The sequence below is a fragment of the Pipistrellus hanaki genome, assembly GCF_964339955.1.
Source record: "Pipistrellus hanaki genome assembly, chromosome: 20".
NCBI classification, from domain to species: Eukaryota; Metazoa; Chordata; class Mammalia; order Chiroptera; family Vespertilionidae; genus Pipistrellus; species Pipistrellus hanaki.
In genome coordinates, this window is record NC_140522.1 from 11964253 (window position 1) to 11975374 (window position 11122).

The window sequence follows — 11122 nt, forward strand, 5'->3', positions numbered from 1 at the left end:
AAGCGGCAACTTCTATATTACACGTATTTTACCACATCATGTACATACATACAAAAAGCTGGCACTCCCAGGCCCGGAGCAGCGGCTGACAGGCTGGGAGCGGCCAGGCCCGGAGTGGCAGGGACCAGAGCAACCGGTCCCAGAGCAGCCGGGTCGGGTGCGGCCAGGCCTGTAGCAGCAACAGCCAAGTCTAGAGCAACTAGGTCGGGAGCGGCAGTGACCAGACCCGGAGCAGCTGGTTGTGGAACGAACCAGAGCAACAGAGGCCAGGCCCGGAGCAGCCAGGCCCGAAACAGCTCGCTCCTCGCCTGTACCTGCCCACGGCTGCCTCTCAGACATGGCTGGAAACTTTTGCGGGAACTTGAGGGTCTGCTGAATCAAGTGATGAAGGCTTAGATCTGGATGTGTTGAGTTAGTATAGCGCTGGGGTGTTGATCTGTGAGTGCCTTGGGTGGGGCCTGGATGAGGCTGGTTGACCTATTTGAAAATGTCTTTTGTGTGGAGTGTATCATTGGGCATGTGGAGGTTTTATTGATATGAGAAAATGCTAAGCAACAGATTTACTATCTGAAAAGGGATTTACTATCGGGGAAAGGGAGGGAGGAAGAGACTGAACATAAACTGTGCACCTATGGATGAGGACAATGGGGGATGGGGAGGGGGCAGAGGGTGGGGTGGGAACCTGGTGGAGGGGGGAAGAAATGAGGAACCTTTGTAATAATATGAACAATAAAGATTGATTAAAAAAAAAAAAAAAAGCTGGCACTCCCAAGTGTTGGTGAGGCTGTGGGACAACCAAATTCTCACCGGCAACTGGTGAGACTATGAAATGATACAAGCGCTTTGGAAAACAGCTTGTCCGTTTCTTATAAAGTTCAGTGCCCACCTACTGCGTGCCCCCAGCAATCCCATACCTCGCTTTGTCCGTAGCAGCCAAGAAATGGAACCCCCTCCCTTCCTTATTACAATAGAAGCCTATTTTATTTAACAGTAAAAAACAATACAGTATGGATACATAAGTGACATAAATAAATCTCAAAATAATCATTCTGAGTGAAAGAAACAGGAAAAAAAGAGTACATAGTGTATGTTTCCGTTTTATTAAAAAATGTTAGAGCCCTCACCGGTTTGGCTCCGTGAATAGAGTGTCAGCCTGCGGACTCAAGGGTCCCAAGTTCGATTCTGGTCAAGGGCATGTACCTTGGTTGCGGGCAGCTGATCAATGATTCTCTCATCGATGTTGCTCTCTATCCCTCTCCCTTCCTCTCTGTAAAAAAATCAACAAAATATATTTTTTAAAACGTTAGAAAATGTAAACCCATTCATAGTTACAGAAACAAATCCGTGGTCCCCTGAGCAGCAAAGGATGGTGGGAAGATGGTCCTGGGCACCTTTGGAATTGACAGAAATGTATCTTGAAGCAGCCATATTTCATGGATAGACACATCTTTCAGAATGCATTGAGTTGTGCAGTTTGTCTAGGTGCAGCCGTGTACATGAATGATACCTCAATAAAATCGTTACTTTTAAAGAGTAAGCTCAGCTTGTAATTTCATAGCATCCCAAGGGGATGTGAGGGGCCAGGGCGTCCCTAATGTGTGTCAGGACACCTTACTCCCTTCTGCTGGTGTTGCTTAATCAGGCTGGAAAAAATGGTTCATCATTAATGTTTCTATCTCTCCTCCCTTCCTCTCTGAAATCAATTAAAAAAATATTTTTTAATGGATGAGTGACTGCCCTGGCTGGTGGGCTCAGTGGTTAGAGCATCAGCCTGTGCACTACAGGGTCTTGAGTTAGATTACCAGTCAAGGGTATGTTACCCTCATTTGCACAGGTCCTCCCTGCTGATCTAGCTGCTGGACAGGGTGCTGCCTCACATACCCTGGTTCAAAATGCCTGATTTCAGCCGAGGCCGGCTTGGCTCAGTGGTAGAGCGTCGATCTGGGGACTGAAGGGTCCCGGGTTTGATTCCGGTCCAGGGCATGTACATTGGTTGCGGGCACATCCCCAGTAGGGGGTGTGCAAGAGGCAGCTGGTTGATGTTTCTCTCTCATCGACGTTTCTAGCTCTCTATCTCTCTCCCTTCCTCTCTGTAAAATATCAATAAAATATATATATTTTTTTAAATGCCAGATTTCAGCTCCAATTCTGTCCATGGCTTTTCCCAGATCCTTCTGAAATATTGAGATGGTGATTTAAAACTATTTTTTTGTTTGTTTGTTTTTCTACTCAATGCAGCGGTCCCAATGCCAAAGCCAATCTAATTATAGATATTCTGTGAGGACAACCTGACCTCCCTCGGGCAGGAATGCATCAGCTAAAAGTGAGGTTTTGTGGTTTTACTGCTTTTCCTAATTGCCTGAGGTCGAGGGTCAGGGAAGAGATGGCGCACAGGGAGCGGGGTGGATCTTTCTCTGCGATGACGAAAGCCCGTACATGGCTGGTTCTTGTTTCCCGAGAGCAGGCGGGGGCGGACAAGACCTGAACCAGCCAAACACAGAGAGAGGACGTCCTGGCCTAAGCTTCTGGGCTGGGGAGGGATTTGGTCCAAAAGTGGCTGTACATACAGAAAACGTGCTTTTTCCCTTCAATTTCATTTTCTTTTTTTAATATATTTTATTGATTTTTTTTTTTTTACAGAGAGGAAGAGAGAGGGATAGAGTTAGAAACATCGATGAGAGAGAATCATCGATCAGCTGCCTCTTGCACACCCCCCACTGGGGATGTCCCTGCAACTAAGGTACATGCCCTTGACCGGAATCAAACCCGGGACCTTTCGGTCCAAAGGCTGACGCTCCATCCGCTGAGCCACACCGGTTTCGGCCATTTTTCTTGATTGGAAAGATGAAATGACTGGGGTAGGAATAGCAGTTGGGTGGACCCTGGAGAGAAGACTCAGCTATAGGACTGTCTGGGGGGACACCGAGCCAGAGAGAGGAGTCCCCGGGGTGGGAAGCCAGTGGTGACCAGGGTGTTAGCCGGCCTCTCGGCTCTCTCCCGAGGCTTCTGTTCCCCACCTGCGTCATTTCCTAGGAAATTTGAAACTCGCCACCCGCTGCTTCTGGGAAGATCCAAACGCGCTCTGCTTTGTCGCTGAGAACAGGCAGCTGCGAGGCCGTGCTGAGTGGGCCGGGCCGGTGGAAGCTCCCGGAGCTGTAGGTGGAGGTACCAGGGGGAACATGCTAGCTGAGCCACAGACTCCAGTGCCCACGGTGCCCGAAGCCCCTTCCGGAGGGAGCGGCTGCCCCCCCCCACCCCCCCCCCCCGGTTCCTCATTCGCGATTACTTGGGGAAGGGTCTGGTCCCTGCCCATCAGGAGAGACCAGCTCCACGGCCGATCTTGGGTAGCACTGCCTGGCTCTTTATAAGCATGTTTTGTGAGCCCGGCCGGTGTTGCTCAATGGTTAGGTGTCGACCCATGAACCAAGAGATCAGCGTTTCAATACCCAGTCAGGGCAGCTGCCAGGCTGTGGGCTCCATGCCCAGGAGGGGGCACCCAGAAGGTAGCCAATCAATGTTGCTCTCTCATTGACTCTCTCTTTTTCTCTCTCTGCCTCTCTCTTTAAAGTAAATAAGAATATATTTTTAAAACGTTGGAATCCTGTTCTCTTAGACTTATGAGGTCAGTGTAGGCATGTCCATTTGCTGTGTCAGAAATGAAGCCGGGACCCAGGGGTTCAGTGACTTCCTTAAGGTCAAGATCCACAAGCTGGCCGAAGCCGGTTTGGCTCAGTGGTGGAGCGTCGGTCTGCGGACTGAGGGGTCCCAGGTTCGATTCCGGTCAAGGGCATGTACCTTGGTTGCGGGCACATCCCCAGTGGGGGGTGTGCAGGAGGCAGCTGGTCGATGTTTCTCTCTCATCGACATTTCTAGCTCTCTAGCTCTCTCCCTTCCTCTCTGAAAAAAATCAATAAAATATATTTAAAAAAAAAAAAAAGATCTACAAGCTGGTGCACGGTTTCCGCTTCTAAACAAGAAGCTGGGAACAGCGCTGGGCTCTTCCCCCGGGGGCGGCCCTGCCCCTCCTCCGCCTGCTCTGTTGGCGCCTGCAACTGGACCTGGACTGGGACCTGGGTCCCTACTGCTCCGCCTCACCCGGACCGACGGCACTGCACACTCTCACCCGGGGCCCGGGGAGTGCCATGTGTGCCCACACGGCTCAGAGCATCCCGGATGTGTCAGAGGAAAAGGCAACGGGCACCACAGGGTCTCAGATCCTGCATGTCGGAGCGTGTGCGCACATAAATTCTTTTCCCACCCCGCTAGCCAGACATAAGTACTACAGGGATCAATCATGTGAGGCACAATAAATACCAGCGGAAAACACTGAAATGGTAAAAAAACAAAAAGCACCAAACGCAGGCCTGAGAGAGGGGAGAATCTTGGGGTGGGGGGAGGGGGGCGTGCAAGAGGCACCCACATTTTCCCTTTCCCCAGAGGCCCAGCGGCAGTTCCCTGGGGAGCCTTCCCCGCAGCCTTTCTGTGGCCTCACGGAGCTGAGCTTCGTCGTCTTAGCAACGAAAACGAATGCACAGGCAGCCACTGCCTTAGTCTGTGCTCGCCCTTCCCGCCCTCCCCTCAACACTTCCAGCTCCTGTTTCTAATAGGCTCGCCTTTCTCACCACCTCCACCCACCCCCCCGCCCCCCATTATATTTCAGCTAGAGGCCCGGTGCATGGAATCCGTGCACGGGTAGGGTCCCTAGGCCTGGCCAGCGATCAGGGCTGATCAGGTTCCCCACCTTCCAGCCTCCCCACCTCCTCCTTTCCTCGCCCCCTCAGCACCCCGCCACCACCACTGCTAGTCACCCACCACGCTCCGGGCCGCCCCTGGTGGTCAGCACATGTCATACCAAGCAATTGAACTCCTGTTCTCCTGGTCCAACTCCCAAAGGGACGCTTTGCATATTAGCCTTTTATATAGGGAGCTAGGATGCTTCGGTTGTGTGGAACACTCTGCTGAAAATGGGAACGTCTTCTATCCCAATAGGGACAAGTCAGAAGGCCTCAATAAGAAAGAACACCAGGCTGCAATGCCTGGGTGCCTTTCGGAGCCTCCAGCTCTTGCCTCACCTACTTACGAAGAAGGACGCTTTTTGGGTACTTCAGTCTGAGCCAAAGACCGTTGGAAACGCGTGGCCGGATGGAGGTGGGGCTGGGAGCGGGGCTGAGATAGGATACAGAGCCTCTCTTGAACCATTTCTGCTGCATTTTCCAAAAGTCAGGTAAAGCAGAGGGTGGGCCCTCACCCTTGAGCAAAGGGTAGGCTGGTGTTCCGGCCTAGGGAGCCTGCCTTCCTTTCATTAACGGACCCATGAGGGCTGACCCATGGCAGGCGAGGGTCTGGTAGTGCCCCTCCAGGGTGGGGGCACCCTAGACAGCTTTCAAGGTGGACCCCATGCTGGAGGGAGGGAAGGAGAGCAGAGAGAAGAGGCTTGGAACTGGCAATGAGATTTCTCACACTGAGGCACAGAGGTGGGCCTGGCCTGCACTGGAAGAACGCCCTGCCAATCAGAGCCTGCTGCCCTCTCTTCCCCACCAATCAGGGTTTGCATGCACACACACACCCCGATTCCCCCGCCAATCAGAGCCAAGCATCCCACCCCTGTCCACCAGTGAGGGCTGCAGATAAGAAAGAGTGATTCCGTGTGTATTTATTGATCCCTGTAGTATTTATTGTGACTTAAATTATTGATCCTTGTAGTATTTGTTTCATGTCATCCGCGCCCACATGAACCACTCCATCTTCGCTGGAGGGTAGGTCTCTGCTTGGGAAGCTGGCCTCCAGGCTCTGTCACCTGTGCCTATTGTTCAGAAGCGAGAGGAGGAGGAGAGCAGAGGGCAGGCAGGGCCAGGCTGTAGGGTTTCGTTTGATAGGGTCATTTTATTTTTAAAGGTCCTGGTGTGTCTTGAAGACGGTGCGTGGTAGATGGAGGGCAAGAAGCAGGTGGGCACCAAAATGAGAGGTGACAAAACAGAGAGACTCCTAACGCCATATTTTAAAAAAATAAATAAAAAAATCTCTACCTTGGCATGTCTTTTTACCTATGTTTTTATTGATTTCAGAAAGAGGAAGGGAGAGGGAGATGGGAACGTCAATGATGACAGCATCATTGATAGGCTGCCTCCTGCACGCCCCACACTGGGGATGGAGCCTGCAATCTGGGCATGGGCACTGACAGGAATTGAACCGTGACCTCCTGGTTCATGGGCTGACGCTCCACCGCTGAGCCACGCCAGCAGCCCTACAGCCATCCTGAATGTCTCTGGATAGCGTTAGTCCTTTCCCCCATAAAAGGTAACGAATAACCCCTGCCCCACCTCCCTTTCTTTTTTTCTTTTTTTTAATATATTTTGTTTTTTTTTACAGAGAGGAAGAGAGAGGGATAGAGAGTTAGAAACATCGACGAGAGACAGACATGGATCAGCTGCCTCCTGCACCATCCCCTACTGGGGATGTGCCCCCAACCAAGGTACATGCCCTTGACCGGAATCGAACCTGGGACCCTTCAGTCTGCAGGCCGATGCTCTATCCACTGAGCCAAACCGATTTCGGCCCTCCCTTTCCTTCATACCCAACCTTGGTTGACTTCGGGTTCTGTCTCTGGCAACTGCAGACCCCAAACCTAGCATCTTCCAGACTTCTGCAGAGCCAGTTCCGGATGCGCCGGCAGAGCCTGTGCCGCCGGAAGAGAAGCAGGAGCATTTCCGCCCAGGCAGAGGCAGGGCTGGAGGCCTCTCACCCAGGCTCAGAGCCGCTTCCATTTACAAAGGCTCCCGGCAGAGAACCTTCCAGCTCTGGCCTTCCCGCTGGGAGCCAGGAGGCCGCACCTCTGCTGGTTTCCATGACGAGCCTCGCAGCGAGGTGAGTCCCAAACCAAAGCCAGAGGACTTGGCGATTTACCTTTACGTTGTGGTCAGCTCACACCTGATTTTATTTTATTGTTTTATTATTATTTTAAAATATATTTTATAGATTTTTTTTTTTTTTTTTTTTTTTTTTTTTTTTACAGAGAGGAAGAGAGAGGGATAGAGAGCTAGAAACATCGATGAGAGAGAAATATTGGCCAGCTGCCTTCTGCACAACCTTTACTGGGGATGTGCCCGCAACCAAGGTACATGCCCTTGACTGGAATCGAACCCGGGACCTTTCAGTCCACAGACTCTCTATCCACTGAGCCGAACAGGTTTGGGCTCATACCCGATTTTAAAAGAAAATGCTCAGTCCCTCTCACTGCTGTCTCTCTCCCACTTGCATTTCCCCTCGAAGGTGGTGGATTGGCCAGAGGCACGGAGGGGTCCCTGCCCCCTCCTGAGTTTGGGGTCGCCCTCCAGATGCGCTCCTTCTCACGGTGACACTGTCTTCTCCGGAGACACACGCCGGCTGTGGAGCTTCCTGAGGACGGCAGCTCGAAATAGCTGTGTGTGTTTGTGAGTAAGCTCTGTGGCAGGCTCACTTTTCTTTTCTTCCCCCTCTCCCCCTCCCCCTCCGGAAGAAGAGATTCCTAAGACCAGCATCTGGGTCCCAGGCTGTGGGCCTCGGGGCCGGGACAGAGGATACAGGGGCATCTGTCCCTCAGGAAACCCGAGGTTAACTCCGCAATCCTTGACTGACCCTTCCACCGCCGGCTTGTTTTTCTCTCTGTCCCCCTGGGGAGGGGACCCCTGGAAATGCTGCCCCCGATGATGGCCTCACCTCTCAGGGCTCTGGCTCTGCCTGCTTGGATGTCCCCTTCTCGCTTCATGCCGAACAAGCCTTTTCCGATGCTGGAACCCCAGGTGCCGAGGGTTTTCCATGGAACTTACGACAGGAGAGTGTGTCACCAGGAGGAAGAAGACTTCACACGACACCACTGGTTCTCCATGGGCCTGTCTCCTCCCAGATCCATGGACACTTCTTTTTTTTTTTTTTCTTTTTTCTTTTTTTAATATATTTTATTGATTTTTTTTACAGAGAGAAAGAGAGAGGGATAGAGAGTTAGAAACATCAATCAGCCGCCTCCTGCACACCCCCCACTGGGGATGTGCCCGCAACCAAGGTACATGCCCTTGACTGGAATCGAACCTGGGACCTTTCAGTCCACAGGCCAATGCTCTACCCACTGAGCCAAACCGGTTTCGCTCGATGTACACTTATTGATTCTGGTCTGGGCACATGCTTGGGTTGCAGGCTGGATCCCCAGTAGGGGGCCTGCGGGAGGCAGCTGATCAATGATTCTCTCTCATCTCTGAAATTTCTGTCTCTCTCTCCCATCCTCTCTGAAATTAATAAAAATATTTATTTTAAAAAGTAGCGAGTTTGGCTCAGTGGATAGAGCTCTGGCCTATGGACTGAAGGGTCCCAGGAGTTGATTCCAGTCCAGGGCATGCACCTCATTTGCAGGCTCCTCCCCACCCAGGCCCTTGTTGGGGCGCGTGCAGGAGGCAATCAATGGATGTGTTTCTCTCACATCCATATTTCTGTCTTTCCCTCTCTTCCGCTTTCTCTATAAAACATCACTGGGGTCCTAACTGGTTTGGCTCAGTGGATAGAGCATCGGCCTGCGGACTGAAGGGTCCCAGGTTCGATTCCGGTCAAGGGCATGTGCCTTGGTTGTGGGCACATCCCCAGTAGGGGGTGTGCAGGAGGCAACTGATTGATGTTTCTGACTATCTCTCTCCCTTCCTCTCTGTAAAAAATCAATAAAATAATTTAATAAAATAAAACATCAATGGGAAAATATCCTCGGGTGAGGATTAAAATAAACAAATAAAGATGGGTGTGTCCATCTGCTGATCTCAGCATTCCCTTCCCACCCTCCAGCCCACCTGGGCACCCTCCAGCCCACCTGGGCACCTTTCCCTGCACCACAGGAGGGCAGGAGCCTGTGAGGCATCTGAGGGCTGCAGCCCTCGCTCGGTGAAGGATGTGGGGGCTACCCTGAGGCACCCACTGGCCTCCTTAGGAGAGCCAGGCCCCCATGTCACCATCAGCCCCGCCCTGCAAGCCCCTGGGTGTGCCCACCTGCCCACCCAAGGCCCGCCTGCCCTCCCTCCCCGCCCCCAGCTCCCCTGTGGGCCCGGGAGCTGCTGGGCGCGCACTGTGAGCGGCCAGGGGTACCATCAATCGCTCCTTATCACCAGTTTCCATTTCTTAACTCCCGTTCGCCCTCAGCAAATGTTGGTTTGAAAACCGACAGCCCTGCAGGATGCGCTGGGCGCCCAGGCGAGGCGGGAAGCCTCTCCGCAGCGCCACCTGGTGGGCTCCGCCTGGAACTTCGCCAGCTGAGCTCAGGGTGCTTGTCTTGACGTGGCGGGTCTGGTGCTGCTGTGCAAAGCCCTCCCAGGGTCCTGTCTCCTCTGTGACGGCGCCCAGCCTCACCCCTGCCTGCAGGGATGCTGAGGATCCTGGGAAGACTTCGGCGGAGACCATACAACCAGGACCTTGCACTGTCGCTGGAGAAGCAGGTGAGCTCCGGGGGCCTGTTTGCATCAGCTGGTTAGGGCAGACACCCCACCTGTGTGCTCTGCCGTGAGGAAAGGTGGAAGACACTCAGTGATGGCCCATGCCCAGTGATGCCCCTGCCCTGCCCATCTCCTTTGGGAATTAGAGAGCAGGAGGCAGGGCTCTCGATGGACAAGGCCCGGGAGCCGGGCTGCCGCTGGCTGTGCCTGAGGCTGGGGGTGCCGCTGGTGGGGACAGGGGGTGGGCTCCCTGACGGGGGGCCCTGGGGTCACGGGGAGCCCCAGCCTGGACTCTGCGATCGCCCTAGGAGCTGCGGCCTGGCTCTGCGTGGACTCCCCCAGGCTGGGCTGAGGCCAAGCTCTGCGGTCACCCTGGACGGCGGTGCCTCAGACTCCGCCCCCCACGGGGTGACGCTGCTGGCCGCTCTGCAGTTCCGTTTCCCGGGGGGCCACAGGCGGTGCCCCAAAGCTGGGCAGGTTTGCAGCGGGGCTTCTCAATCAGGCAGGTCACGGGCTCCACGTGGGCACGATTGCTGGCGGACTGTGTGGGCCCGTGGGGCCTCTTCCTGTGCCCCCCCGGGTGGGTGGGGTGGAGACAGGGCTCAGGTCACTGTCTGGGCTCCCTGCTCAGTGGGGCCAGAGGGTGTGCTGGGCAGTTGGGCAGGGCTTGGTGCTGCCTGGTGGGCCGGAGTGCTTGTGGCCTTGCTTACCCGAGGGCAAGATGGGGGCAGGGACTCTGCAGAGGGTCAGAGTGAAGCATCCACCTTATAGAAAAAATGCTGTTTGAAATGTTATCCCTGCTATTTGGATTCTGTAAATGCTTGCTTGCTTAAAGAATAAGGAAAATGAGACTACTCCCACTTCAGAGAGGACATTAAACCTTCCCCAGACAAGGTTATCAGTGCTGGCACCAGGCCAGGCCTTTGGCACATCGGGGCTCTTTAAGAACTAGCAAAGGGGGCCAGAACAGAACCCCATATTTGGGAGATAAGGGGGGTAAAAAGGTATAAATGCAGGAAACTTCCTGTGTGACTTCACCCAGAATTCTAGAGACTTTTTCCTCTGGGCCCACGCATAATAATAATAATAATGTTAATAATAATAATAATAATAATAATAACAATAATAAATGTAACTCCATCTCTCTAAGTGTTGCCTGGTTCTTCTCCGGTTTTCTGTAACAAGAGGGGCTGTGCGTTGGCTTTCCTGCCTGAGTGAGGCCCTAGACGCATGGTCTGCAAACTGCGGCTCATGAGCCACATGCAGCTCTAGCTCTTTGGCCCCTTGAGTGTGGCTCTTCTACAAAACACCACGGCCTGGGCGAGTCTATGTTGAAGAAGTGGCATTAGAAGCAGTTTAAGTTTTAAAAATGTGGCTCTCCAAAGAAATGTCAGTCGTTGTGCTGTTGATATTTGGCTCCGTGGACTGATGAATTTGCTGACCGCTGGCCTAGAACCAGCTCCAGAGCTGGGCTACCTCCCCTGAAGCAGAACTTCCCATCGAGCTCCCTGCCCAGAGGGGCCACGGGTGCGGCTCAGCAGGCGGGCAGGGCTGCTGGCTGGAAAGTCTGCTCGGACCCGGCACCTGGCACCTTGAGAGCAGACGTGTGAGCCCCGCCTCCTTCTCCAGCTCCATCTGAGCCCCCCTGATCCCCTGGGTGAGACGGAGGGAGACCAGGG